Genomic DNA, 6,287 nt, shown 5'->3' with positions numbered 1-6,287 from the left:
CCCCTGGGGGGTGATTTCTCGCTTTCTGTCTCTAATGTCTCTCTCTGTCTGTCTGGCAAGCGCATGCGCCCTATAGTGAAAATCTCTCAAAAAAAAAAAAAAGTACAGTCTTGTGAAATTCAGACTGTTAAATGAGGAGTCTGGAGACCCATCGTTGAGGTCATCTATTATAAAAAACAAACAAACACCTCCCTGCCCTCAATTTGGTGGCTTAAAATAAGTGATCCTTTTTTTTTTTTGAAGAGTTTTTTTTTACTTTTTTTTCTGTAGGGCGCGTGCGCTCCCCAGACAGACAGAGAGAGACAGAGAGATAGAAAGCGAGAAATCACCCCCCAGGGGGGATGGCCATGCCACAATCCCTTCTCCTCCATTCTCCTCTCGAGATCTTGGGCATGCACGCACACGCACCCGGTGTGAGTTTAAGCCACTGGGTCCGGGACTCGAACCACGGTTGACTACGTGGGAGTCCGGCAACATAGCCATTACACTAACTGCTGGTCCCAAAAGTAAGTGATCCTTTTTTATTAATTCTGAGGATTGACAAGCAATTTTTCTGTTTCCTGTGTTATTGGTCGGGTTTCTGCTACAGCCAGAAGATCCAAAATAGTTTCATTCACATGGTTGACCGTTGGTGCTGCCTTTTATTTAGGTAAGAGATAACCAATAAGAGTAAGAGGAGACAAGGAAGTTGCCTTAGGGTCCTTCCTTAGAAATTAGATAACTTCAATTCCATTGCACTTTAATGATTAATACATGTCTCCTGGCCAGCCCAGATTCAAGGGGAAGGCAAGTAGATATTACTTCATGAAGGTCTAATAGTAAAGTCACTTTGTAGAAGAAGGATGGAAGATATCGTTCTAGCCATTTTTGAAAACATTTTCTATCATAGTTTTACTTTCTTTCTGTTTCTCTTTAGATGTAAAATACTCTTCCTAAGTTTCCATTTCCTCCTCTTTGTGATGATAGTACTAGACCAAATAAAGTCCCTTTGAGCATAGGAGTATATGGTATAATGAGATTATATACATTATATATATATATGGTATAACATTTTGTGATAGGGCATGTGCACTCATGAGGGGAGGTGGAGTGAGGGGAAGAGAAATCATCCGGCCCTGGGTGGGGGGGTGACCATACTAAAGTCCCTGTCCTTCAATCTCCTCCTAGGATATTGGACACCCTGCATACATGCCTGGCATGTTTTTCAAGCTGCTGGGTCCTGGACTTAAACCATGCAGTCAGCTATATGGGATCCAGCTGCATTAACTACCATGCCACCTGGCTAACTTGATATAATAATATTGTTCATAATTTTCACATTGAAATTGGAGCCAGATTTGGTCATGTCTTTATTTCAACTGGAAATTTGTTAGACTTTTCACCTCCAGGCTCCTGTGAGCTTAAAATTGCAATGTGGACTACTGGTACTTAAAGTGTGTGTGTCTGACCACTGCCATCAGTATGTCATGGGAGTGGTCTCTCAAGAAATACAGGTGAATGGGTATCATTTCATAAATAGTAAATCAATTTCCTTGGAGTTGGTTCCCAGGAATCTGGGTTTTAAAAACTTCTCTGGAAAATTCTGGTACATGTTAAATTTTGAGAAGCACGAGCATGGATACATCAGACGAAGTACAAAAGTGAGCAGTAATGTAAAACAAACAATGCTGCCTCCTAACGATACTTTAGTCAAAAGTCAGAGATGGTAATCTCACTGTAGACCTAATATTCACATCTCAGCCAATCACACTGGAATTCCATCATTACAGATAAATTCATTGTATTTTAATATGGGAATCCAGTGTTAAAAGATGACCCTGATAAGAGAGGAAAATTATAATTGCCCATAGTGCTGGAAAAACTAGATATTCACCTGAATATGAATTAAACTAGACCCGCCTCTCATCCTTTCAAAAAATTAATTGAAAATATGTTAAAGACTAGACAAAAGCCCCAAATCATAAAACAACTTGAGGAAAGCACAGAGGAAATGCTTCAAGATATCAGAGCAGGCAAAGATTTGTTAAATAAGACTGCTAAGACATAGGAAACAACATAAAAAAAGACATCGTTGGAATTATATCAAGCTGACATGGTAAATACACACAATGGAACACTGCTTGACCATAAAGAACATTATCCTGTTAGTTGAGACAAAGTAGGTGAACCAGAATATTTAGAGCTAAGTGAAATAAGCCAATCTACAAAAGACAAATGCTGTATGCTCCAGCTTAACATGCTTCTCCTCCATTCTCCTCTCGAGATCTTGGGCATGCACGCACACGCACCCGGTGTGAGTTTAAGCCACTGGGTCCGGGACTCGAACCACGGTTGACTACGTGGGAGTCCGGCAACATAGCCATTACACTAACTGCTGGTCCCAAAAGTAAGTGATCCTTTTTTATTAATTCTGAGGATTGACAAGCAATTTTTCTGTTTCCTGTGTTATTGGTCGGGTTTCTGCTACAGCCAGAAGATCCAAAATAGTTTCATTCACATGGTTGACCGTTGGTGCTGCCTTTTATTTAGGTAAGAGATAACCAATAAGAGTAAGAGGAGACAAGGAAGTTGCCTTAAGGTCCTTCCTTAGAAATTAGATAACTTCAATTCCATTGCACTTTAATGATTAATACATGTCTCCTGGCCAGCCCAGATTCAAGGGGAAGGCAAGTAGATATTACTTCATGAAGGTCTAATAGTAAAGTCACTTTGTAGAAGAAGGATGGAAGATATCGTTCTAGCCATTTTTGAAAACATTTTCTATCATAGTTTTACTTTCTTTCTGTTTCTCTTTAGATGTAAAATACTCTTCCTAAGTTTCCATTTCCTCCTCTTTGTGATGATAGTACTAGACCAAATAAAGTCCCTTTGAGCATAGGAGTATATGGTATAATGAGATTATATACATTATATATATATATGGTATAACATTTTGTGATAGGGCATGTGCACTCATGAGGGGAGGTGGAGTGAGGGGAAGAGAAATCATCCGGCCCTGGGTGGGGGGGTGACCATACTAAAGTCCCTGTCCTTCAATCTCCTCCTAGGATATTGGACACCCTGCATACATGCCTGGCATGTTTTTCAAGCTGCTGGGTCCTGGACTTAAACCATGCAGTCAGCTATATGGGATCCAGCTGCATTAACTACCATGCCACCTGGCTAACTTGATATAATAATATTGTTCATAATTTTCACATTGAAATTGGAGCCAGATTTGGTCATGTCTTTATTTCAACTGGAAATTTGTTAGACTTTTCACCTCCAGGCTCCTGTGAGCTTAAAATTGCAATGTGGACTACTGGTACTTAAAGTGTGTGTGTCTGACCACTGCCATCAGTATGTCATGGGAGTGGTCTCTCAAGAAATACAGGTGAATGGGTATCATTTCATAAATAGTAAATCAATTTCCTTGGAGTTGGTTCCCAGGAATCTGGGTTTTAAAAACTTCTCTGGAAAATTCTGGTACATGTTAAATTTTGAGAAGCACGAGCATGGATACATCAGACGAAGTACAAAAGTGAGCAGTAATGTAAAACAAACAATGCTGCCTCCTAACGATACTTTAGTCAAAAGTCAGAGATGGTAATCTCACTGTAGACCTAATATTCACATCTCAGCCAATCACACTGGAATTCCATCATTACAGATAAATTCATTGTATTTTAATATGGGAATCCAGTGTTAAAAGATGACCCTGATAAGAGAGGAAAATTATAATTGCCCATAGTGCTGGAAAAACTAGATATTCACCTGAATATGAATTAAACTAGACCCGCCTCTCATCCTTTCAAAAAATTAATTGAAAATATGTTAAAGACTAGACAAAAGCCCCAAATCATAAAACAACTTGAGGAAAGCACAGAGGAAATGCTTCAAGATATCAGAGCAGGCAAAGATTTGTTAAATAAGACTGCTAAGACATAGGAAACAACATAAAAAAAGACATCGTTGGAATTATATCAAGCTGACATGGTAAATACACACAATGGAACACTGCTTGACCATAAAGAACATTATCCTGTTAGTTGAGACAAAGTAGGTGAACCAGAATATTTAGAGCTAAGTGAAATAAGCCAATCTACAAAAGACAAATGCTGTATGCTCCAGCTTAACATGTATTGAAAGTCCTCATTCATTAGTGAAAGCTGGAAGAACTTGATGGAAGTAGATAGAGAATACTAGAAGCTTCGTGGAGGGGGTGTGGTTGGTGAGAGGGTTCAGTAGAAAATAGACAGAAGAATGTATTAAACAAGTGGAATTAGTTGTGGAACAATGTACCACAGCAGAATGAAAAATGCTGACAGTTCAACATATACTTCCAAGGGAAAAAAATCCTAGTGAAATGATTATTGAATATGCATAACACAATGTAATGTTAAATGCTCAAGATGATGAATATGTGTATGTACTTGATTTAGTACATACCGCTATGCATGTTTTAGAAAAACATACAGGTACCTCACAATTACGTGTAGGCCAGAAATTATAATGAAGAAATTATGGCATATTTGAATTTACTTCATTGTCTTTCATGGAACTCAAAGCACAAAACCTAAGAAAACTGAACACTCTTTACTTGGAATGAAAATCATGTGTTGAAGAAAAGATTGATCCATGTGATTTTAAATCTTCCAGAGAAAGAAGATCCATAATGGGAGTCTCTAGGAATGAAGAAAAGTTACCGGGTCGTCTTGGTAGCTTGAGAGTGGGGGTAGGGGATAAAACATTAAATGGATAAAGAGACAACAAAGCTGAAGTGGACAGACATCAGAAACAAAAGCTGCTCTCCCCCTTTTGACCTTGGGCCAGTTACAGTGCCTATTACCATGGCAACAGATTACAAAGGTGATCCTGAACCAAAGAAAAGCTGAAGAGAGGAATAGGTAGGTAAGAGAGGAAAAAGAAGTGTGAGAGTTACAATATGAAGAGGAATATTGGGAGCTGTCCACAACAGCTAAAAGATGAGAAGACAAAGGCAAATTTCATTCAAAAAATAGGACCTTCTGTCTCTTAACTCTGTCAATGGCCTAAAAGTAAGATGGGGACAGGAAAATGAGAGAGCCAAAACTGAGTAATTCTTCATATTCCTTTGTTCAGACTCTGCAAGGAGGGGAATCTGGGAAATGTCCCTTTGGATCTGTGTTCCCACAAAGAAATGAAAGTGTGATTTAATTAATACACAGCTGTCTCAATAATGCAGATACTAATAACATGGTTAAAAAATGATTTATCACAACTCTATCTTCTGAGAACAAAGTTTAATAAAATTAAAAGTAATAACTGTACTATATAGAAGATTATAAATTTATCTGGGGTCACTTTGATACAAAATACATATATTGATTTACTTAGAAACTTGCTTAATTTCAGTTTTAGTAGCATTTACTTTTCTGAGTGGAATATTATCTACTTTTGACATAGCAAATATTGTAGGCCCATGGCCTTTCTTAGCTCTTTTATATTAGATGTTCAAATATCTTAGCCATCTAGGTAACCTTTTAAAAAGAATGTTGAGTGAAGCAAAAATAATTTGACAACCATAATTTGGTTTAAATTTGGATACAATTACAATTTCAAAACATGATGCTAGAAAATTAAGAGAAGATAACACAGTACTGCTGTGTAGACACCAAGGATATTACTAAATGTTTAAGACAACAGCCAGATGCTCAATTCAGGTGTCCCTTTGGACAATCGCCAGTTGTTTAACCTTGCATAGGTTACTTAGTATTCCAGAACTCAGTTTCCATATCTGTGAAACACAGAGAGGTTTAAAATTTTGGAGTAATCTCTATAGTCCTTTCTAATGCTGAAGTTTTGAAATACACGTCAAGCGTAAAGGAAGGCTTTAATTGTTTTATGTGCCTACAAGTGTACTAGAAACCTCTCTGTGGTTAGGTAGGACAAAGACAAAAACATTTCAGATACATGGGTATCTGGAGAATTTCCTTTGTGGGAAAGGAAATAGAACTGTTGGCAGCGTAATGAGATAATTAGCATTCATATCTGAAAGCTCTAGCACAGTGCCTGATACAAAAAGAGTTCAATAAGTTAGCTAATTTTAGCCATTAGAAAATCATTTCAGAACACTTCACAGACCTCAAATTTTAAAATGCTGTTTCTTACTATTATGCTAAAAATCCCTCATGATCACTTAACATTTGAATAACAATTTTATACATAAATGTATAGCAAAGAGAAAGGGTGCCAGGAAAGGAAGTTATGGTTTATCTACTTCTCCCCCTCTCCCTCCCTGTTACTTATGCCTTTTTCTCTTCCTCTTT

The 6,287-nt window shown here is 37.8% G+C and overlaps 1 pseudogene; it reads right to left on the bottom strand.

The window, feature by feature from the left end:
• Positions 1 to 4,840: 4,840 nt before the first annotated feature.
• LOC102502980 (eukaryotic translation initiation factor 3 subunit H pseudogene) overlaps positions 4,841 to 6,287 on the bottom strand; it is an 8,705-nt pseudogene continuing 7,258 nt past the window's right edge.

Source organism: Tupaia chinensis, unplaced genomic scaffold, assembly GCF_000334495.1.
Source record: "Tupaia chinensis unplaced genomic scaffold, TupChi_1.0 Scaffold000410_1, whole genome shotgun sequence".
Lineage (NCBI taxonomy): Eukaryota > Metazoa > Chordata > Mammalia > Scandentia > Tupaiidae > Tupaia > Tupaia belangeri.
This window is presented reverse-complemented; position numbering and strand designations above follow the sequence as displayed.